Source organism: Camarhynchus parvulus, chromosome 1, assembly GCF_901933205.1.
Source record: "Camarhynchus parvulus chromosome 1, STF_HiC, whole genome shotgun sequence".
In the NCBI taxonomy this organism is placed as follows: domain Eukaryota; kingdom Metazoa; phylum Chordata; class Aves; order Passeriformes; family Thraupidae; genus Camarhynchus; species Camarhynchus parvulus.
The window spans coordinates 23,852,171-23,875,895 of NC_044571.1; the positions used below are offsets into that span (position 1 = coordinate 23,852,171).

At 38.7% G+C, this 23,725-nt stretch overlaps 1 protein-coding gene across 3 annotated transcripts in view; it reads left to right on the top strand.

The window, feature by feature from the left end:
- MYO16 (myosin XVI) overlaps positions 1–23,725 on the top strand; it is a 358,619-nt gene that overhangs the window by 13,320 nt on the left and 321,574 nt on the right. The window contains exon 1 of one of the 3 annotated variants that reach the window (XM_030948465.1): positions 18,622–18,642. The exons of the other annotated variants lie outside the window; for them this stretch is intronic. The gene's annotated coding sequence lies outside the window, so the exon portion shown is untranslated. Of the gene's footprint in view, positions 1–18,621; positions 18,643–23,725 lie in introns of those variants that run through there. 3 annotated transcript variants of the gene reach the window in all.

A 23,725-nucleotide genomic window follows, 5' to 3' on the forward strand; every position in this document is an offset into this window, starting at 1 on the left:
GTTAACCACAAGACTCCTTCTGCCTTCCAGGTAACTCACCATACTTTTACATAATTCACATTTAGAGCACTGAATGTGGAAATTATGGATTAATGCGTGGGCATCTGTCTTTTTTATGATGATGTGTTTGGGCAGTAAAAGAGAATAGGCAGTTTATTAAAGTACATTTGAGGGAGGGGTGGCAAATTTATTTGTAAAAGGAATAAAATTATTTTAAGAATGTATAGCAAAACTAAATGCATTGTGCATATTATCATGTGGCAAAAATAACCATGCTAGAGCTTAAGGAGAAAAATGTATCAATGGGCAACACAAAATTATTAAGGGCTGGTTTTGAAATTGAAACAATTCTCCAAATTGCAACCTCTGTAGGCAAAGTAGGAACTATAATCTCTGACCCTGAATGTAGTGCAGCTGAAATGATCTTGCATCTTTATGGACGTATATGTTTAATGCATCTTTTTCCCTTGAAATAATGAGTTAATACATATATAAATTGTGTGAGAGATTGGTGTGCAGCACTAAAACATTGTTCTGGAAAGAAAGGAATGCTTTTTTCTTGCTGTAGTCTGAGATTTAAGGCTGTATGTGTAATGGTTTCAGAATAAATGGGAACCCCAGCTATGTGGTTAAGAAAAATTTCTGTAAGCCTGTGTTTTTGTATATATTGCAGCTAAAAATTACTTGTCCTTTAATGGACATCTCACTGATCTTGATTTAGTCTATTATACTGTTTGTGAATATAGGATATTAATTGAGTTTAGATTAATTTAATCTAAAAAGCACATCACTAGTATAATTTATTCAGTGTCTTTAACCAAGAAAATTGCATTTATTTAAAGTAATTCAAAAGAAGCAGACTTCTCCCTCATTAGATAAGATCTTGCTTCTTTAAGCACAAAGAAGACTGCAGTTTATTGTTTAATACTTTATTTTGTAGCAGTGTGGAAATACTGCCTTTTTAATTGCAACCACTGTAACACAACAAATGCCGTTAATTTCTGCCAAAGGACTTTATGAACTGTTTCATGAACTATTATATGATAGAAAGTAGCAAGCAAAATCCATTAAAATAAGATGAATGGCAGAGTTCTGTGAAAAAACCTCTTCATTTGAGGGGAAGGCATCCCTTTTTATGTAGGTATTAATATTCTACAATGCTCATATTATTATTCTTATTGCTAAAATTCCCCCTTTTGCTGTCTTTCTTTCATGCACACATTCCCCTGTACTGCATGTCTACTAAAACCAGCGGAGTTGACAAAAATGTATGCGAACAATTGCAAACACCATAGACTGAACTGGCTATCACAGCCTTATGGCCTTGGCTTCTAGTGACAGCTCTCTCTGTTTTGACCAGATTTTGAGCTGTAGAGGTTTACATTCTTGATTTTCTTCTTGTGCTAGTGATGAGATTAGGGACTTAATTCTCTGTTTGGATGCACGGTAAATGCTATTTATTTCTGCCCAGGGAAGGGCAGCAAAGGTTGTGAAGGGTCTGGAGCACATACCCTACGAGGAGCAGCTGAGGGAGCTGGGGGTGTTAAGCCTGGAGAAAAGGGGGCTCAGGGGTGGCGTTGCCACTCCCTATAAATACCTGAAAGGAGGCTGTAGCCACATGGGATTAGCCTCTCTCCCAGGCAGCCAGCGACAGGACAAGAGGACACAGCCTCAAGCTGCACTAGAGGAGGTGTAGGTTGGACAGCAGGAGGAATTTCTTCCCAGAAAGGCTGGTTAGAGATTGGAATGGGCTGCCCAGGGAGGTGGTGAAGTCACATTCCCTGGAGGTGTTCAAGGAAAAACTGGTTGTGGCACTGGGTGCCATGGTCTAAGTGAGGTGGTGATGTTGGAGTCCATGATCTCAGAGATGTTTTCCAACCCAACTGATTGTGTGTTTCTGTATATCAGATCTGCAAATTTAGAGTGAATTACACTGTTCCTAGTGTAACTCAGTTTAGCTCCAGGGTAAATCAGTGCTGCCCTACCAATTTGTAGAAGAAAAGGCAGGATCTCAAAAAATGCATTTACTATAATACTAATGTAATAAATAGTAATGTTTATTAGTAATAAATATAGTACAAATATAGTAATATTCTATATGAGGAAATTCTGTAGGAGTGTGCTGAAATTGAGTACATATTTTTTGTTATAGACTCCCAAATTTTCTGTTTGGTTTAAAAGTATAAAGAACCATTTGGAAGAAAAAGACCCTGTATCTTGTACCAAATTAAGATGGGCTCCTTGCTTCTGCCTTCTAAGTAGGTCACCATACCTTTACATAATTCACATTTAGAGCATTAAATGTAGAAATTATGGATTACTGGTTAGACTTTTTTTTTTGCAATGTGTTTTGGTAGTAAAAGAGAATAGACAACTTATTAAAATAGGTTTGGGGAAGGGGTGGCAAAATAATCTTATTACTGAAGGAGCAGAAGTTGGGTTCATAGGTCCAATATCTAATCATTCTAAAGCTGTCATACCACAAGTGTGACATACCAGGTTCTCAAAGACAGAATTTTGGTCAGACTCATTTTGTAGGTGGGAAATTTTGTCCTCAGAAGAGGCGGCAAAGTAAATATTTTAGAATAGTGCAGGTTGGCTGTAAAATACCTGTCTTCTTTATGTAGAAACATGCACTAGAAAAACACCACTGATCAATTACACTCCTTAGAGTGTGTACAAAAGAACTGTGTCTATTCTTTTTTCGTCTCTGCTTTGTTTTATAAGCTGCTATTTTAGAAAATTTCCTTTTGTGCATACTTAAAACAGAAAATAGCGAAGTTCTCGTTAAGGATTTGTGAGAATGAATAAATGCACTTAGTAAATGTGTATAAGATATTTCCTGTCTCTAGAACAGACCTCTTAGCAGCCATTCATCAGACTTCTATATGCATGTAAGAACCAGTCTTTGAATTAATTTATTATTCACAGTTATTAGCAATACATACTTGAAGCCTGATTAAGCATTAGCCAAAAAGACAATCTTGCACTTCCACAGTGAGGATCTGACTTTATCTGCTTAATGAAGCCAGAGTTGAATCTCAGCAGGTATTTTAGCACTATTGCTACCTCAGCATTCCAAAGTGATAGTCATTTAATCATCATGTGTTCAGTCTGGCAGTCCCTAAATTAATATTTTTAGATTTCAAAGGATTCTCCTGTTTGTGCATGTATATATAAAAGACGTATATCTAGCAAATAAGTGTTAGTGAATTTGATTGCATGAGATGTTTTGCAGAAACTTTCAAAAAATAATCCCTTTTTAACTACCAAATTTTCTGAGGGTTTCTCAAGTAGTTTTACCAGGAGTGTTTGCCAGCTGTCTTTTGAAAGAACAAGTGTTGGCCATGGATGCCATACTTGAGGGAAAACAGGGATAGATTGTATCAATGTTATTGATAAATCAAAAATAAAACACTCACAGATGTTGCACTATATTGTACAATGTACATGTTCGTATTTTAATAAGCAATGTAAAAGGATTAAGGACAGATTAATTTGTTTGGGTTCCTTGTTGAATATGTGGAGAAAAGTGATTTTTCTATTTTTCATACACTGAAAGTGGCCGAAGAATGGAAAATGGGAAGAAGAGAATTCTTCAACCAAACAGTCATTTTGTGGTGTCCAATAATAAATGAGAAAACCTATTGCAGTAGGGTTTGAAAACCTGTTTTTAGGGTTTTTCTGTGTGCCCACTGGTTTATGAAAATTTTGGGAGATTTCTGGGAGATATTGTGCATCTGGGGCTTCTCTGTGGACACAGAGATAACATTTTCAAGCTGATGAAATTTATTCTTGTGGATAGACTAAATGATGTGACCTGTCAAGGTAATGAATGAAATATTATACTTAGGCAGGAAAAATACAATGGCTACTCTGTGACAAGATGATGTTTCCTAAATTGAAAAACAGATTTATTAATGGTGCTCTTATAAAGGCAGGACTAATCTAGAATTCTGCTACCGTATTTAATTAACAAGTCAGCTGCTAATGATTCATGCAGTTCAGATTGCAAAGTGAGTGATGATCAATTTTTTGCAGAGCTGTGTTCACAGCTGTGAAAAGGTGGTTGCACACCTCAGAAAGCTAATCCAGAAATATAGATCAATATTTGATTCTGTCTTTTGCTGATGTTAATCTAGTGGAAAGAAGTGTTCACATATTCTTAACTTTCTTTATGATTTAAGCTTCCTGCTTATTTATTTCTTTGAAAATACAACTTTTTTTGTGTGTGTATGTGAAAAAAGTTTAATCTGATAATGTTGTATCAGGGGAATTTCTTGGGAGTAAACAGGCCATTCAAAATACAACATGTTGCTTCTCACATCTTGAAATCTGTTTGTTGTAAATTACTTAGTACAAACAAGGGGATGAGTCTCCAGGTCTCCTGAGGAGAAGGGCATGAACTTCTAGTGCTGAGTGAACTTCTACTGCTGGTAACTCAGCTGTGTGCCCCCAGTTTTGGTGACTGGGAGCTGTCCCTGCAGATGAACACGGGAAGGCAAACGGCAGAAGTACTGGGCTGTGACAATCACAGCAGCAGACACGAGTGGCTGGAGTGTGGAGTGTGAGCCCGTGGTATTGTCTGCAAGCACATGTAGTGCTGTGGCAGCCAGCACAGATGGCAGGAGTGTGGAAGGGAAACAAGATGGGAAGTTGGGCTGATTTATCTGCAATCGCCTCCTCTCCTTTTGTTGTGTTATTAGTGGTATGCTGAGGAAATGGGACAATAAAGACATGCTCTGGGAGGGTATAATGGTTCAGCAGTGAAAAATGTTAATGAAGTGTTGGAAAAAAAGCTTTTGGGAGTGGAGTGTTCACATGTCAATATATATTGCCTTTTTAATGGGAAAGGCTCCCTAGTGTTAATGGCCTGGTCATGATTTAATGCAAAAGGTGCTGTCTTTCAGCTCTAAACAAGCAGAAAGCAGGAAGGGAAATGAGAGGAAGAAGATGTGATTCTTCTGTATTTAAAGGATACATTAGTAGACTTTATGAGCTGTGAGTAGAGAACAAAAGAAGGATGTATGAAGTGATATAAAATAGATCTCAAGAGAACAACTTAATGTTTGAATCCTAGGCAAAAAACCCTCAAACTCTTTAAAATTGCATAGATAGCAAATTTTCCAGTGAAGTGACACAAAGGATAAGCAGGGAGAAAACTTTGGAGTACAGTGTGAATCTCTGTTTGGGCTGGAGCTGTTGTTCAAGGCTGGTGCCTGGCCGGTTTTAGTCAGAGCAGATTAGAAGCTCTGACATTTGGCCAGAGCTCATTGCTGGATGTAGCTGAGATTATCTGAACTACTTTATCACTAGGTTGCTGATCCAATGAGCTGCTTTAGGGTCCTAAATATTGTAGTAGCCTCTAAAATGTCATCCTTTCCTCTAGACTGGCTACCCATGGCTTAATATGGCAGACACAGTTTGATTTGCGAGAGGTAAGAGAGAGACATTAAACCCCTTCAGTTAGCTGACACTTGTTCTGTGACAGTCTGCACTGTCTATCCCTGCAGAGGTAAAATTACAGACAGCACTGTTGTCTCACTTTGCTGGGCCATACATGCAAGAAAAATGCATGATAGTGCAGAAGAAATGAGTTACTTCATATCCTGAAGTTACATAGCTTACTTCAGTCTCCTTGTAAATTTGTGATGGCATATAAGGACAAATTATTTAAAAGGATTTTCCATAATAAAGGGCTCTTTCCCTTCAGTAGGCATTAAATTATTCTGTAGATCAGACACTGTTTTTATTTAATTTTCCAAATACTAGTACAAATTTTCTTTTTTTAAGTGCATCATCATGATGATGTGGCTATATCTGTAACTAAAAGCAAGACCACACGTTTTGCTTGGGGAAAGGATCTGTAGCTGCCTTTCTTCTTTCCCTTCGCATTATACAACATACTAAAGAACTTGCGCCCTTCAGGCTGTGTTCTCTTTTGCAAATATCTGTGAATGGAGATGAGACAGTACCCTGGAGTAGATGTTTGAGCCACCCTTAGGCTGCACAGAGGTGTCTAATACTGCAGAACTCAGCTGATGGCATGAGCAGGCTGTCTGTTTTTTATTTTAGGAGATAATGGGCTGTAGCAGCTAAAAGGTAGAATACTTGCTACATGGTGCATTCAAATGTAATCTTCTCCTTATTGTCATTCTGAGCATTGAATAGTTCAGCTAAGCATATGGAATTTGCAATGAAATGCTGCCCAAAATAGTCTATAAATGTTTTATGGTGCCTAGGCTGGTAAGGGGTAAGAAACCTTTAAAGCACAATATGCTGTCTTGTCTGTGCCTCCTGGCCAACTGGCAGGCAAATAGAAATGGGTGCAGCTGCAGCAGCATGTATTCTTTATGGCTGTGAAGTTGTTGGATACAGATTCTGTCCAAAATAAAGCTGTCCTGGAGCAAGGTGCCACATAGAGCAACACAAGGTATGTGTAGTAGGCTTCAGTCAAAGCATACCAGCTCATCATGCTGGAAAATCAATTGATTGCCAGTTTTAAAACTGATTTTTCGCTTTTGCTCTTCCCCGTGATGCTCTGGTGAGGGAGTGAGCAGCAGCTGTGTGGTGCTCAGTTTCTGGCTGAGGTTAAGCCCTGACAGTTATTTGGTGCCTGAACAGGAACAGTTGGAGATGATAAGAGTCTGGCCATAGCGTATTAGAAGGGATTTATATTTGTTAACATTTGCAAGTTATGATATTGATTCATCTGCTATTGATATTAATTTGTCTGATCTGTGCCATGCTCTTTTTTATTGGCTGTATATGTTAAAGCTCGGTGTTGGCTTTTGCTGTTTATTGTGCTCTGTAGCAATTAGTGATGTTTTACCTGGGAGATTCGTTACTAAAACACTGCCCTTACACTTAATCTGGCATTTGGGCTCTGTATAGAGCCATTACTGTTCTTTGAGTACCATCTCATGGAGACAATTAACAAATATATTTCTTCCTCTGAGAGGTATTTTTTGGGGAGGAAATACAGAATAGTGGAATTAGGAAATACAGAAAAAACTACTAAGGATGTAAATCTGGAGCTATTAACACTTGTTAACAGCAGCAAGAAGGATGTAAGGTTAACATCAGGATGTAAGGTTAACAGGCCTAATGCAGAAATGTGATAGAAGATACTGTGTATTAGTTTTCAAATTGACTTTCTGACTCAGAACTAGCACTTTTCAGCACTTTTTCTTTAGGGGTTTCCTGTGTCAAGTTGTTCAGGTGTCACCAGCAATGGGCTTAGAGCCAGCATTGGCAGCAGATGCCATCAGCTCAGTGTCAGACTGGTGTGCATCTGGGACTGTCTCCATCCCAAGGGAAAACTCTCCCATGGGATTGGCAGTCTTACCCTTCTCTTTCTGCTCTTCTCATCCCCAGCCTCCTTCACAGAGGGAAGCTGAGCCCATATGGATGCCTTGCCTTACCTGCTTTTGACCCCATGCCAGAAGTGGGAACTTTGCCTTGGTTGGGTTCATGGGCCAGATTCTGTGTGTGGGATAAACTTGGAGAATCTGGACCTACGAGTTCTGGCACTCCACTGCAAAATCAGCACATCAGCTCATCATCATCATTTCTGAAGAAGATTATTTTTGCTGCTTAGTTAAGTGTCTCCATGTGTTCAGAGGGAAGTGTTGCTGCAGGTGCATGATGTTTTTTGTGAAATTAGTTCCCGCATATTCTGTGAATGCTATATCTTAGAACTTGAAAAATTATATTAATTTGGGAGTTTCTTTTGTTTTTCCAATCTCTTATGGGAGACTATGGGACCCTGTGTCGTTTGCATTTTTAAATTTTCGCTCTCTTGGTTTATCAAGGATTTTCTTAGTTATTGTTTGAATATCTAATCCTCTTTATTGTTTCCTGAATATGTTCACATAGCTGAACTTGTTCATATTAGTGCTGAAGTAGATGCCACTAATGTAATGGTTATGTTTGTCTTCTTGTTTTCCATTTCAAAATGCTTGTTTTTAAGACTCAAAATTGTACCTCCTGGATTTCTAATGTGCAGCTCTTGCCTTAAAGTTTTTGGATGAGGAGGAAATATGGAGAAATTAGTTTACAGTATGGCTTCCATAAAGAAATTTTGAAAAGGAAAGGTGTAAAAAGAGGTCTTGCATATATTTTGGTCACTCCAGTGGTACACAAAGCCAGAAATGCAGGCAGGAGTAGGCAGAAAAAACCTCACAAGAGCTGTAATGTATAGTCCTGTATCAGAGAACTGTGGTGCCTTCATAATAAAGGTTTTCTCATGGGGCTCTGAATCCAATGGAGTGATGAACTGCCTTCAGTACTAAGTAGCCTTTTTAGGAAATGATGGGGATGTACAGCTCATTTCATCATTGTTCTTGACAACACCTTTTATGAGGTGTAGACAGCAATGTAGGAGAGCTCATAATTCCTGACATAATGCTTCTCTAATCTACCTATTACCATGTTTTCCACATGGGAAACCCTCCCACCTCCAACCTCAAAAACCGACTTTTCCATTCATCTTTGCTTAATGACTGCTCTAGGTTTACATTTGAACTCTATTTTTAAGCATGTGACTGGTCTCTTACTGAGTCTTGATCTGTTATTTTAGTAAAATATTGCTTTCTTCCATTACCCTCAGGTCTCAAAGCACCATGCCAACTTCCATTTCTTAGGGCATTGTAATTATACTTTTTTGCTAGAAACAAAGCAGCATTGCATTTTCATTTAGCTGTGTTTAAAAAGATCTTTCAGTGAAGGTGTTGCTGTATTTTAAGAGTTACACAGAACCTCACACTAGGCCTAAGTTTGTATGCTCTTAGCCTGAGGTAATCCTATAAAAGTCAGGGTTAAACCTCTTACTGATTTCAGCACAACCAGGATAAGCTGATGTGCTGAAGGGTAATGAATGAAAATGCACGAAAATATCCACAGTATTTTTGTTTGATCAGCCTAATAACCTACTAATGAAGGGTTTGCAGACATGTCTTATTCCAAAAGGTCATGTAACATACTTAATTTATGCCCAAGGGGATAAATGTTTATTAAGAAAACTCACCATTGTCCATATTTTTCTTGAAAGCCATTTTGTTCAATTCTTGCAAGTAATTTCAATTACATGTCTACCTTCATGCAGCTTAAAACTGGTTATAATTCTAGATGAACTTGGAATTGGCCTTTTCTCCACAGCCTTTAGAGTAATGTAGTCATATTGAGTTTCACAGCAGCTTTTTTCAAACAGATTTGTCCTTTCCATGCCAAATCCATTAACAGTACTTGCTTGTGCTGCTGTAATTTATAACCAAGAACAATGCGTTTACTCATAATTAAAGTTGCTCTATACAATAAAGTCCATTTTTCATGACACCCTTGTTAGCAAAATGTGTTGCACTCAGTTCTCATGCGTCCAGAAAGGATTGGTGAATGGAGATTGGGAAGGTTTACAGAGCCAGTATAGTGCTGGGCTGGTAGTGACCCGTTTTCCTTACTCCTTCTGGTGCCCTTTCACTTGCCCCCTGGGAAACAGCAAGGTCTACAGGAAGCAGTGTTACTCCTTTCTTGAGGTCCTTTTGGTGGTCTGGATTTTTTCTGTGAGCTTCCTTTCCTCAAAGGAAGCAAGCAGTCCTTGCTATTGATGAGTGGGCGCAGCTCTTCCACGCACTGTACCTTGCAGCAAGCACACAGCAGAGCACTTTGCTTATCCTGCTTCAAGTAAACATGTCATTCATATTATTCTTTCTACTTTCAGCCTTTTTAGTATTCTTGAACAGCTGCTTTAGGTCCCTTAGAGTGAAGCACTAACATGTGGCTGTAGTCCACTACACTTTACGCGTTGCTAATGGGAGAGTCTGCTGTGCAGTGCCTGCCCACAGGATCTCTGCCTGAGCTTTGTGCTGTAGTATTTATGGCTAGACTGAGCAAACTTCAGAAGTTTTTGAGTGACGTGAGGATATTCAGGCTCTTGCCTGGTCAGGCTATCTTTCTGAGTACTGGATGCTCTGGCAAGAGAAAGGTTCCGATATGTAATGCATAAGGAAAAGGTGCAAAAACTAGAAAGAAAGACTCTGCTTCAGCTTAGTTAATGAAAACCAGGAAGATAAGTGGTACTGACAATGTATGAAGCAATTGAAAGTAAAGCCTGGTACCACAAGAGAATGTTTACTAACTGTCTAATATGGATAAATCTCTCTTGAATTAGGATGAATTTATTGCTAGATAACTGAATGAAATTTGATCTGTCGGGATAAGGTTATGTGAGCCTGGTGATTAGTGCTACATAGCCATTTTGCTGTTCATTCAGTGTTTGGGCTGCAAAACCAGGAATTGCCTTGTTGTGGTCTCCAGAGATCTGAGTTTAACCTTGGCTGTACCCAGGGGTTCTGTTGCCACTGTGTGTAAGTTCTTGATTTTTCCCTGTAATTTTTGAATCACAGAAGTTACTGTCTTGAGGGAGGTAGGATCTACGTAACAGAAACCCATATATAGGTACCATGTGGGCAAGGAAAACTGAAAATACATTTATGGAGCCATTTCCTCAACTCATTAAACCCAAAATAGAGTCATATGCTTCGGCTTCCCTGGTTATAGCAACTTAAAAGAAAGTGATCCATCAGCACACCCTGTTATATGATTACTATTTGTCCAAAATCAATCTTTTCGTAATGAGATCTAGATAATGATAAGCTGCATGAGTTGCCTTGGTAACCTACTGCCTCAAAAGTCTTATGTATAGCTTTAGGACTTGCAGGGGTGTGGGGTGGGAATGGAAAAAAATCGGTATGCAGAGAAAAGTCCATGTTTGTCTGAGGGACAGATCTTGCAGATAACTTTTCTGTCTTATCAAATTTCAGGAGAAATTTTTTCATTAAAGTGGGCTGCCTCAACTATGGTGATGCTGATCTGGCTCATGTGAAATTAGATGTTTTTTTTCTTTCAGACAAACCCAGAATCTGTGATCTCCTTTGGTTACCTTATAAAGGCCAGATCCAGAATCAAGATCTAGACTTGCTTTTGTGTAAGTGAGGTGAAGAAGGGAAAATCATTAACTCTGTTTTGTTTTTGTGAAGAGGAGCACTATGTCTTTAAAACACAAGAACAAATGGTTTTATCAATAGCAAAAAATGCTAATTTTTTAGACAGTTAAATCACTTAGTTTGTGATGACCAACTATATGCTCTGATTTAGCAGCATTTCAGGGACTCTAGCACTTCATGGGCACTTTGCCTGGATGGCCTTGTGTGCATGGTTTCATAAAAAGTTTCTTTTTCATTGGTGATGAGTTTTTAGGAGTAGAGATAGAAATACAAGACTTTTCTGGAGTTTTCTCTGTCTCCTAAAAAAACTCAGCAGTTCATTAAGTTAAGAGGCTGACTCCAAAACAGGTATTTCTCCACTACTTTTCCTGCAAATAGTGATGTATTAAGGATCTGGTTTTGCGCTGTGTGTTATTTGAAGCTCTTAAAGATTTACTCCTGCCATAAGGTTAGGATATAAGGAGTTGGCTGGAGCTAACAGAGAGGGTAGAGTTTCTGAATAGATGAAACTATACACAAGAATGAAAGAAGCTAATTAAATCCAGGTTGTGCTTTAAGTGAGACTTGTGCAATTATGGCAGTGTGAATTCTGTTTCCTTTCTCAGCATTCCCTTCTCAAGTTTAGAAGAAAAAAATAAAACTCTTCACTTAAATGGACTATAGAGATGAGACAATGAGCAAAACATCTTCCTTAATTAATGCAATGGAAATAAGATACACCAGCTGACAATCACATTTTAGTGACTGCGCAAGTCACAACCAAGTCCCTATGTTAATTTCATATAGTTTGATGGTTTTATGAAGTACCTGACATTTCAGTCAAAATTCTCTGATTTTTTGCTGCTCTTCATAAAGAACTTGAATCAATCTACCTAATTAATTTTAGATATTTATAGATTTATATATAATATTTATATTATAGGTATCACTTAAGCAAGGCTTAAGTCAATGAAATGACAAAAGCTTCATTAATGCAAGGAATCAGGCCTGGCAAGTATTTTTGATTTTAGGGCTTTGTTCTGTGTAGGCACCAAACAGATACAAAACCCCTGCATATATTAGGTAAAGAATGATGTAAGATTTAAACTACTCCTGTGTGTGGTAAAGCAGTCACAAAGTTACCATCAAAATCAAACTGATGAAAACAGTGCATATGAAAAAGTGTCCTATTGCTTTTGTTGTTTTTTTTCTCTGTTAGAAAAAAAATCATAATTATAACGGTCTCTTATTTATCAACATCTTGCTCAAACAGCTAAAAAACCAGAGAATTGGCATAATTTCATATTTTACAGTGCCTGTCTTTTCATTAACAGATCTGTAGCTTCACTTCTGCAGAGAGTATAATAACTTTTGAGTCAGGAATTTATCTGATATCATTACTCTTATCAGTCCCTCCAATTGCTCAGCTGCTAGTGTGTATTTAACAATTTTATCCTTGCCTGTTATTCACTTGTGTATTTTCTGCCTGGCTTTGGTTGCCCTGTCTTTCGGCTGCCTACCACTACAAGGGCATAATGTGTCTATTATGAAATGCAAATAATTACACACTCATCTTCTCAAAGCAACTCCAATGAATATCTACTTTCAGTCTGGTATAGCTATTTCCAAACAACATCTTTGTATTACTAGAATCTTCTTTTTGGGCTAAAATTATTTGTGGAATAAAGTGAAATTCTAGTTTTGCCCATATTGGGTAGGTACTCCACAAGTAAACTCCTTGTTTTCTGTAGTCATGCTCAGAGCAGATTCATTACTTGAAATAAGACAGGATATGAGGTGTGGTGATTTTTGGAAGTTGATTTCAGCATATTTCATCTGTAAATATTGATGAAGTCCTGGGTAGGTTTAAGAGATGCGGGGCACACTCAGTATGTTATGAGGGGCAGTCTAAATCTTGCACCTGTAGAATGGTGAATCAAATTATATTAATTGTGCCAGAGCAAAGCTGGTTAAGTTCATATCATTTTATTGCAATCAAGGTAGCAACTTTGCTACATCCAAACACAAATAAAAATATATATTTGATAAACACTAATAAATAGAGCCACTGAAAGAAATGCAAGGAGTAAAGCTGTGAAAGACCCACTAACAATATAAACCAGGGAGGTTGTTACATTATCTGTTTCATTATCTTGTTGAATGCCTGAAGAAAATTGGGCTTTGTTTTAATGGCTCTTGCTTTTCATATGTTTTCATAATTGTAACAGCAACTAGTAACTCTTCTAATGTTTAGTCAGCACTAGATGCCAAACATAATAATCTAATTATTCCTTTCAAGTGTGACTCTATGAGGAGGTATATTTTTTCAGACTCATTTTGCTTTAATTTAGCATATAAACAAATTATACAGTACTAATTGATTTTTGGGGAAAAGTACTCTTATTTTAAAGGCCTATGTAATGTTGCTGACAATTGACAAACAGAAATGGGAAATAGTATGGCCTTTTCTTCATTTGTTTTCTTTATAACACTCTTCTACTGTTAGCATGCATAGGTAAGGGAATAAAGATATGAAAGTAAAAATTTTGAAAGGACTGATGTGGCAAGGAAGGATGAGTATGATTTTAGATAGTAATATCTAAAATTAATATGACTGCAATTTGCAACATGAAAGTAAGCAGTGTGCACTCCAATTCTGACTAGTTAACTTGCCGACACAATGACTGTCCCACACAGGCAATTATTATTTTATACTTACTGTTAGTAGTAGTAGTATTAAACCGCCTAAATGTGTTAACGTAATCATTAAAACTAACAATGTGATGGGTATAGGACCTTCCCTATCTGAAGAAAATGAAGGTGCTAAAACCCTTGTAAGAGTAGATAGCATTTATTTTGATTGAGCCTTTGTAAAAGTTCTCATTAAAAATCTCTGTAAGGCTTTACCTAATCCTTGTGATGCAACTGACTTCATTATAGGAGATGCATTTTTATTTCTTTCTTCCCTTTGAAATCAGTTTCCCCTAAGGGACTGTTAAAAAAAAAAAAAACAAACAAACCAAACTATGAGATATTAAACAAGACCACATTATGAAGTGATGGTAATTTTTGATGATACCACAAATACTTGTTTGCCATTAAAGACAGTCCATTGCATGTCAGTGTTGGTTCATCTTAATGAAAAGAGAAGGGTGCAATCAGTCAAAACCAATATAATGTCATGACAATACATGTCAGGCCTAAAATAACAATGCTAATAAGAATCTTGAAATACAAATAAAGATATCACCAGTTGTTCTACTGTGTAGGGACTTACTTGCAGTCTCTTTGTTTTCTGCTTGCATCAGCTTATGTGACCTGATGATTGCTTATGTTAGAATCAGTTTATTTGCTGACAATCCCTTTTGTCTGTTTGAATCACCCATTTTACCAAGATGATATTCTATTGCTGTGATGCTGTCCACTGATTTAATAAAAAAATAAATCTGAAGAAAAGGCTGCTCAGTTTGTGAATGCTTTTCATCTAGGGCATTTTACAAGTCTCAAGGGTGTATTTGTTGGTTTTTACAGACTGAATTCCTGAGAGTCTCAGCAAGTTAAAATTCCACTTGTATAGAGCTGCATCTCTGCTAGAAGAATGTAGAAGTACCCATGGGTGCATTTTAAAGAAATTATATATAGGGATTGGAAATGTTATGTAAAATCAGAGTTATCATTCCTTTTATTTGATCTAAATCAACAAATAACTGAAATTGAAGCCAAAACCATGTTGTATGACCTTTTGTTTTACTTCAGAACAGTCTGATTGGCAGCCCATGGGGCAGATGTGACTGGATATAAAATGGGTTTTGAGATGTGGCCTTGCTCAGAGGATGGAGACAAAAAAAAAAGGATTCCTGGCATTTTATGAAGCCCAAAGCTGTCAAACCATTCTAGTGTGACCATATAGCCCTTGACACTAAGGTCTGTGAAGCACCCACTATGTCTGTGGGTTTGTGGCCCTGGGAAATGCCAAGTCTGGAGAGGAGCCCATGATAGTTTCCCCAAGGTGACATCTGCCCTTAGCAAAAGCAGGACTAATGTTGTTGAAATTTAGTGGCTGTGTGTGACAGTTCTCTGACTTGAAATAAGTGTTACAGTCTGGTAAGTAAAATGTTGCTTTTATTCTAGGAGCGGGATTCAGTTTGCATAGCCAGGTTTTGCTAGCAGGAAGAAGACAGAGGCAGCTTCTGAGAGAGCCTTCTCCAGAAGGTTGCCTCTTATCCAACAGAGCTAATATCAGCTGGCTCCATGGCGGGGCTGCTGCTGGCCCAGGTTGAGCCCATCAGTGATGGTGGTAGCACCTCTGGGATAACTTAGCTAAGAAAAGGAAAGAAAAAAAAACGAGCTGCTGTGGAGCAACAGCCAAAAGAAAATACACAGCCCTTCAGAGACCAAATCAGTGTAGAAGGAGGAGCAGGAGGTGCTTGAGGAGCTGTGCAGAGAGTCCCCTGCAGCCCGTGGTGCAGACAGATCATGGTGAGGCAGCTGTGCCCCTACAGCACATGGAGGTCCATGCTGAAGCAAATATCCGCCTGTAGACCATAGAGGACCCCATGCTGGAGCAGGTGGATTCCCAAGGGAGGCTGTGACCCCATGTGAAGCCTGGGGTGGGGCAGGCTCCTGGTGAGACCTGTTGCCCCATGAAGAGAGGATTCCACACTGGAGCAGGTTTGCTGGCAGGACCTGTGACCCCACGGGAGACCCATGCTGGAGCAGTCCTCCAAGGAAGGACTGCATGTACCCTGTGGAAGGGATCCCTGCTGGAGCAGTCCTCCAAGGAAGCACTGCATGTACCCTGTGGAAGGGATCCCTGCTGGAGCACTCCTCCTGAAGGACTGCATGTACCCTGTGGAAGGGATCCCTGCTGGAGCAGCTCATGAAGAACTGCAGTCCATGGGAAGGACTCACTTGGAAGAAGGATTGTGCTGCTGTTGAGATCTGGGAAGTGAAAGGGAAGTGAGGGTGGTGTTTATCAGTGTTCTTTCTGAACCTTCATACAGATATAGAGTAGCTGCTAGTGACTTTTAGATTTGGTGTTGATGAGTAGGATTTGGTTTTGTTTGCAGATTCCTAATTTTGGGATTACGTAAAGGCTAAGTATTCATACAGAAGTTGTACTACTGCTACTGTACTTGTTTTCAAAAATGGGACACATGCCTGTGGGAGTGATGCTGAGTATCTCCACATATTCATGCCCTGTTTTTGGCTGTGAGTTTGTAGTCCATGTGTGTGAAGTTAGCCCCCCTCTACCCCCTACTTGAAGATAACAGCTCTGAGGCTAAAGATTCAAATACTTTATAGAAAGGATGAAGGGGACAGCAGACACCAATTGCTAATGTTTTATTTTACATTGCCTTTGCAGTGTAATATCTGTAAGAGTTCCAGCAAAGGTCATTATAAATTGAATGTGTACTTAGATGAAATAACATCTCACATTAAGCAGAATGAAATCTTTCTTTATAACACTTTTTCAGAGCTCCTTATTTGTCAAACAGAAAACTAAATATATTAAGAGAATTAATAGTCCAAATTGCCTAGAAGTGTAGAGCATCACAAATTTTGTTAGGAGAGCAGAGCAATCACCTACCTTTGTGCACTAGTGTAAGAGTAGCCCATAGGTGAAAGGTGTTATTTCCTAGCACTGTGTTGATATGAATTAATTGTTTTCCTGTTTAGTACCCCCAATTCCTCCTATCTCCCTATTTAACCTGATTCCCTCCTCACCTCACATTCACTCTCCTGAAGCTGGCCTCCTAGTGCTCTCACTGGAAACACCAATTGTAGGATCATTACTGAGTATATAGCACTTACCTCTCCTCAAATCTGCAATAACTTTTTTTGGTTGAGAAAAAAATCAAAGCCAAGTAATAGAAAATAGTAATAAAAACCCATTTTCCCATTCTGGACAAGTAATTCTTCTTTTGCTGTGCTGAGGCACAATGGAATTCATCTTACAACAGTTTCGTAACTCTCGCTTGTTTGTTGGAAAGCACAGTCAGGAACTGAAGCAACTTTTACTCAAAAATACCTTCCTTCATCTTCCCTTTGTTCCACACCTTTTTCTTGAACAAGCCTGCTTAAATCCCAGACCAAAATGCTGGTTTCAGTTCTGCTGGGGAAGAAATGAAAGTCCTTGCTTTCTAGTCCATACAGATGTGTTGTGGTATGTATCAGATCACAAACTCTGGTGTGTTACACCAATGTGGGAGTAACTTGAATTTCAACTGTGAACTCCATACTGTCTCACAGATGTGTTTTACATTTGGTCTAAGGCCTCCCAATAAGTTTAACTTTTGACTTAAGCCCGGTGAGATCTGAAACAGTCGTGATATATTAAGTGGGCAGAAAGAAGTGTCCTGGTACATAACTGTGTTCAGAAATGTTTTAAGTCCTAAGGTATTGCTGGTCTTCATGCAGCTTTTCTGTGTTAAGAGTGGTCAGAATCTCAGTGTTTTATGTGGCTTATCAAGAGTGTCTGAGGGCAGATAAATAGCTTTTCTTAAAAACCATTTAGGTCAAGCTGTGGTGCAACCCATTTCAAATAGAAGTATGTTTCCTCTGTGAGTAAGCACAGTTGTGAAGCAGTTGCCAGCTTGTGAAGATAAAGACTCAGTCAATGAGACAGTTTCAGCTCCCACTCATACTATTGCCCTGGATGATTGCCTAGTCTCCTCACTATGATCCAAATCTGTGTTTGGGGATGCCCTGATTTACATAACCTTGATGCTATGTTAGACTTTGGAGCTTTAAAGATTCTGCTGCTTCCTGCACCAGAGATCCTGCTTTTGTTCTCACATGTTGTTTTGTTTGGAGTTTCATTTTACATGAATGCAGAAGACATACTGCCTCCCTTTAGTGATTCAGAGCACGCTGCAAGCCCCCACTGATTGTGGGGAGATTGTGGAAGCAGAAGCTGCTGGAGCATCCCTGCCTGCCTCATGATGGGCTCGCCCAGTGCTGTATCTCTTCTCAAGACAAAGCACCATCCCTCTCACTAGCCACCATCCACTTTGTTGGTGTGTTCCTGGGGAGGCATGGTGGGGGTGAGAGGGTTCCCACTCCCTCCAGGCCACGTGCACCAAAGGAAAAGCTTCTGAAATGGAGCATGTGTGCACAGCCATGCTAACACAGTCTATCTGTGATTTGCTTGCACTTGTTTATATGGGGAAAAAAATGTAAGAATGTTGGGGAAGCCCTGAATTTAGGGGCTGTGAACAATGCTGTTTATTTTTCAGGTTGTTTAAGTGTGTTCCAATGCAGTAGTTCGACTTGTAGTCAAAATATCTCCTGTTTTAAAATTTGAGGAAGTAGATAATTTTTGTAATTAAGACCACTACAAGTCAAAAACTGTGAAAGTCATGACCAAAGATTGCTAAATGCAGAGTTAAAATGGTCATGTCAAAGCAGTAGCCTAATAGTAAGAAGCAGAGATCAATATACATTAAAATATGCTGTATGTACCAGGCAGCAATTCACCATATAGTGTGAGGTGAGCAGCGCTGCTTGGCTAACATGTTTCCATGTTGCTGAGTTGCTATGGCAATATCAAACCAATGAATAAACCACATCACAGAGACGGGGAGGTGAGTAAGTGTGAAATTGATTCAGTGGAACACAGCAATATGTGGGAGCAAATCTGGTCAAGATAAAATTTCTGGTAGGAATATCTATTTCTTTTCACATTTTCAACAATATATTATAATTACTTTTAAGACATTGAAATCTTGTAGGTATTTTTTCCACCATAAACCCTTGTGTGTTTTTTATCTGATGTTATGTGTGTGTTTCAACATATATAAGGCATTTAATCCATTAATAATGACTATAACTAAATATTAAAAGTACATAATTTTTAATAGAAATTAATTTAGTTGTTAGTTGTATAAAGTCTTGGTAAGATAAAATAAGTTGACTACAAGTTTCGTTACCAGCTGTAAGCTAATACTGTAGTAGTCATGTTTGAAAACATACTTTTATATACCCCAGGCTTAAACTTGTTCTTTATTTCTCAGTGTGCATTATAGTGATAGAGTCCACAGAAATGTCCTAGAAACACTGCATTTTGGATAGCACATTGTTATAACAAAAGACAGACATCTGTGCTTATAAATAGATTGCACAAATATTGATCATGCTTTACTGCCCCATTTTGTGATTTACGTGACCAGTGTTTAGAATGTCTTGGGAAGGGAATATTTTGGATTTTTTCCCCATTTGTTTTAAAACATTTTGTGAAAAGAGAATTACATTAAAATGTGCTATCTGCAGTATATTTTTGTTCTCTGTGAAAAATAAAATATGTATCAAGCATGTTTTTAATTAGGATTTTAGTTTTACTAATTTGTCTCAGTTCAGCTGGATGATCAGATGATAGAGGTTTTATTTCTGGAAAAGATCCTGCTATAGAGGAATAGAAGGTTGTTATTTTGTATGTGAGTTATTAATGTTAGAAATTGATATTTTTCTAAGACATAAATCTATTTTTAGAACGTATTTAGGCTTTCTGGCAGGAAGCATACATCCATGAGTTTCAGTGCTTGTAGTTCATACACTATTTATTTGATCTAAACTTGCATATTTATAACTTAAAAAAATCTTACTTTTCTTTTGTTTCATTACATCTCTCCCTGTGAGTATATCTCCATGTTGAAGCCCTCTTTATTTTATTTGCTCCTGAAGAAAAACATGTATGATAACAATACTAAGTTAAACAGCATTAAATGAGATTTTTTTTCATTTTCTAAAAGGCCAAAATAGTCTTATCAGGTAGAGTCGATAAAATAAAGACTGTAGTTTGTCTGAAGTCTTACTCTGTCACATAAAAGCCACTGTGGTCCTGCCTTCTTTGGTTTCTTCAGTTCAAAGTAGAACTTTAGTTTATTCACAGAACAGAAGCCAATATTTGTTTGCACTTAACCTTTTGACTTAGTTTTTGGAGAACAACATTTGCCAAATTATTGGCAAAGAAGTTTCTGACTGATGCTTTTTACATTGGGATGGAATGATAAGGCAAAGACAAACACAGTGGATGTTGTCTGAACACTGAAGCTTTTATGATTTGGAGTTTTGAAGATGGAAATAAAACTCTTTTGTGATACAACAACATCTTGAAAAACTCCTTCAGTTACATTTCTTCCATTTCCCTGCTAGTGTTAAGTTCTGACTACATATTTCTAAACTCAGTTCATGTGCTGATAAGCAGCTGGATCTCAAGAGTGTTCATTTGTGTTGTTTTTGTATGTGAATGAAATCCCTAAATTAATTGATCAAACGTAGATAGATCAAGGTTAAACAGATGCAAAAGGAAAGAGTATAGACCAGGATCTGGTTTTTGTTGTATGCCATTTGCATATGAAGTGTCTTTCTTCATTTGCCACTGACCATTTTAGTGAGACAGGTCCAGCCTGGTGATATCCAGCAGGGACCTGGCAAAGGCAGAGTTGTGACTGTTGGAACTTCTGTCCCAGCCCATTGGTGAGCTCTCCTTGAGCTATGTCAGTTATCAAGCTGGCCTGGACGAGGACAAGCACACAACTGAAACAGGGGAAATGTTCTCTTTGAGGAGAGGTGCTTTCAGAAAAGGTTCAATTTTCCACTTGCTGCTTTGACTTCCTCACTTTTGGTGTGTAAAATGCCAAAATTGCAGAGACTTCTTGCTACTTTGAAAGCAAAGGAACATCTCTTTCAAGGGGTATCTGAATGTCTCCTTATCAGCAGAGCTTGGTAAGGAGCCCAGTGTGTGCATAAGCCCTGAACCATTGCTCACAGAATCCTTGAAAGCTTTTTTTAAAGCCCAAGATCTTTGCAAGACAGATATGGCTAAGAAGCAAGACTTTGGGTTAGGGAAGGAAGAAGTTTGTCTTCAGCAGCCCAGAGGAACCCTCCAGATCAAGGGCTTCTTTTCCCAGCAATGCATACTGCTACACCTTCAGCTTTTTTATCTCCTGTAAAATTAAGTCACTTAGGTTATCTTCCCTGACTAGGCAAGCCAAGATAGCTTTCTGTCCTCCTTTGCAAGTGGACAAAACTCTGTCCAGCTACTGGTTCCTCCTGTTCCTGCCCTCTGAAGCAGATGATGACAAGGGCTCATTTTAACAGAAGCCTGTGTCCATACTTGTATCATCTCAAATGCTCCTGATGTGATGAGTGCCTTATGGTCCCTCAGCAGCACCAGTGTGCCCTTGCTGGCAGCTCTCATGGCTGCTGTGCAATGCCCAGAGGACACCTGCAACAGCACATGCAGAAACAGAAGGATGCATTTTAGGAGAAATGCATCCAGGCATCCACTTCAGGTAAGCAGTGGAGCTGGACACAATGTGGCTCCGAAAACGTTCTCCTTTCTGAGCTGTTTTTGGGTGTGTGATGCTCTGCACTGTCAATTACCTTCATGTCAGTCCATCCAATTAAAATCATGGAGATGAGAATAATGAATGCATGGATAAAAAGTGCTGCCTTTACCCCAGTAGCTAACTACATACACAGCCCAGAAAATCCTGATCCATACACTTTTCAAGACTCAACAGGATGGAAGTCGCATTTTGAGTAAATTTCTTTTCTTATGCATTTTCTGTATTTGAGGTTGGTTTCAGCTTTCTTCACATAATCCAATGTGCCAGCAACGGGGCACTGGAAGCAGCTGCAGGAAGAGCCTATCTGCCTCCACAGCACCCACAGTTTACCTCAGCCTGGGGGTGAAAAGGATGGAGACATGTTCAGTGCAAGCAGAATGTTACCAGGCACTAATTCCTCTGAGTAATATGGCTGCATAAAGTCAAATTCTTCATAGCATTTTAACCTCACTTGACATGTAGTTTTGTGTAATAGCAAAACCACTTTGTTCTGCGTCATAATTCAACATCACACCTGCTAGCAGCCCTTACTTATGTACAAGTCATTGTTTCTTATACAGTTAGTCTGTGTATTTTCAGTGGGTTTTATTTTTTGGTATAAAGAAAAGGGAGGAAAAACCAAAGTCTGACTATGAGATTTTTTTTTTTAATAGAAGGTATCCATTGGATTAATTTCTACTGAGACATCAGCTTGCTGCTTCATAAGTTAGTGAGGTAAATTTTCTGTGTTCTTTCATTTCACTTCTTTCTTTCTTCAAAAATGGGGATTAATCTCTTTAGGAATATTTTAATACAAATTATTTTATTTGAACACCTCAGCAAACTTTTTGGTGTTCAAAAGATTCAAGAGCAGCTTTTTAGGATTAAAGAAGATACTCAAGTGAAGGCAATTTTCAATTCACTTCAGTGCAGGATGAGAGACCCAGCTGTACCCATGAATAAGAACCATACATGTGATCTAGTCTCCACCATTCTTTTTCTTGGAGCCATCTGGTCACATCTGGTCAGAGCTGTCTGATGTGGACAGAGGACACAGGGCAGAAATTAGAAGGCTTCTGAGGAAGGTTGAGAAGCTTTTTATTTTGCTTCACTGGGAAATGTGTTTTCTGTTATCTACTGAGCAATTCTGGGAGAGTCCTTAGTCACTAATCCCCTTTGTACTTGCTTTGGGGCTGGTCACAGAAGTTGCAGAAGCCTCAACCCTGGACCTGTCTGAAGTCAGGTTGGATGGTGCTTTGAGCAGTCTGACTTAAAAATACCCCTGCCCATGCAAGTGAGGTTGCTCTGGGTGATCTCTAAAGTTCCCTTCCAACCTAAACCCTTCCACGATTCTTTGATCCCGGGCCCTGATTATTTTAGCTATGGATAAAGCATAAAAGTTACTTCTAATTATTGTGAAAGATATTCAGAGTGTAGTTCAGAAATTGGGACAGCTGAATCAACCACTGTGTAAGTTGCTCTGTGCATCTGGGAGGAAATGCTTCTCCAAGGAAGTGGCAATACCACAACGGGGCAGCTGCAGAGATCGAGCACCCACTGAGGATATTTATCAGTGCTTTATGTTGCTCTGGAGGTATGAGAGGGATAAAATTCCTTTTCAAGATACTTTTTTGTTGTTGTTGATACTGAAGAACAGCATTGTTTTATTCTGTAAAACTTTATTTTATATGAGCATTTTTAATTCTCCCTCTTCCTTCTGTTTTCTTAGGGCATTGATTTTTTTCTGCACAAACTGTTGATACTGTGAAAAATCAGATGATATGTACTTACAGATGAAGAAAGTGGGCATTTTAGTTTTGAAGCTGAAATAATGCAGCAGAACACAACAATTATTTCTTTTTCCCCAAAGAGACAAATCAAAATTGATGCCAATTTTTCTCTCTGAAGGTTGAATGAAAAAACACCCAGGAGATTTCTTCTTCCATCTTCCCTTTCTTCCACCAAAACCAGGCTCCCTATGAACTCCCCTCCCCCGATCTTACATCCTGGGAGACCTAGTTTAAATAGGAAATTTTATTCAGAACTGAATAAAATATAAGATCCTAATCATATTTCCCTACAGCCTTTCCTTTTACCCTGAGGAGAGGAAGATTGTGCCTTCTTAAAATGAGAGAATTAATAATACTCCTCTTTCACAGACATGCTGTCAAGAGAGATCTGTTGTGACTTAGAAGTATAGGCTGGCAGGCTGCCCTCTGAGCTCAGGAAGGCATGGCACCATGCCCAGACTCTTTTTCTCTGGGCTTCAGCTTTTTCACATGGCTGTGCAAAAACCAGTCAAGACTTTCTCCTAACCTTGCCTCTCCTGCTGAAGACCCATCTGTACTACCCAGAGGTTTCTGTTCTGTTCACTTTGACTTACAATTCGCTTCTGCTCCTCGTTGTCAGCTT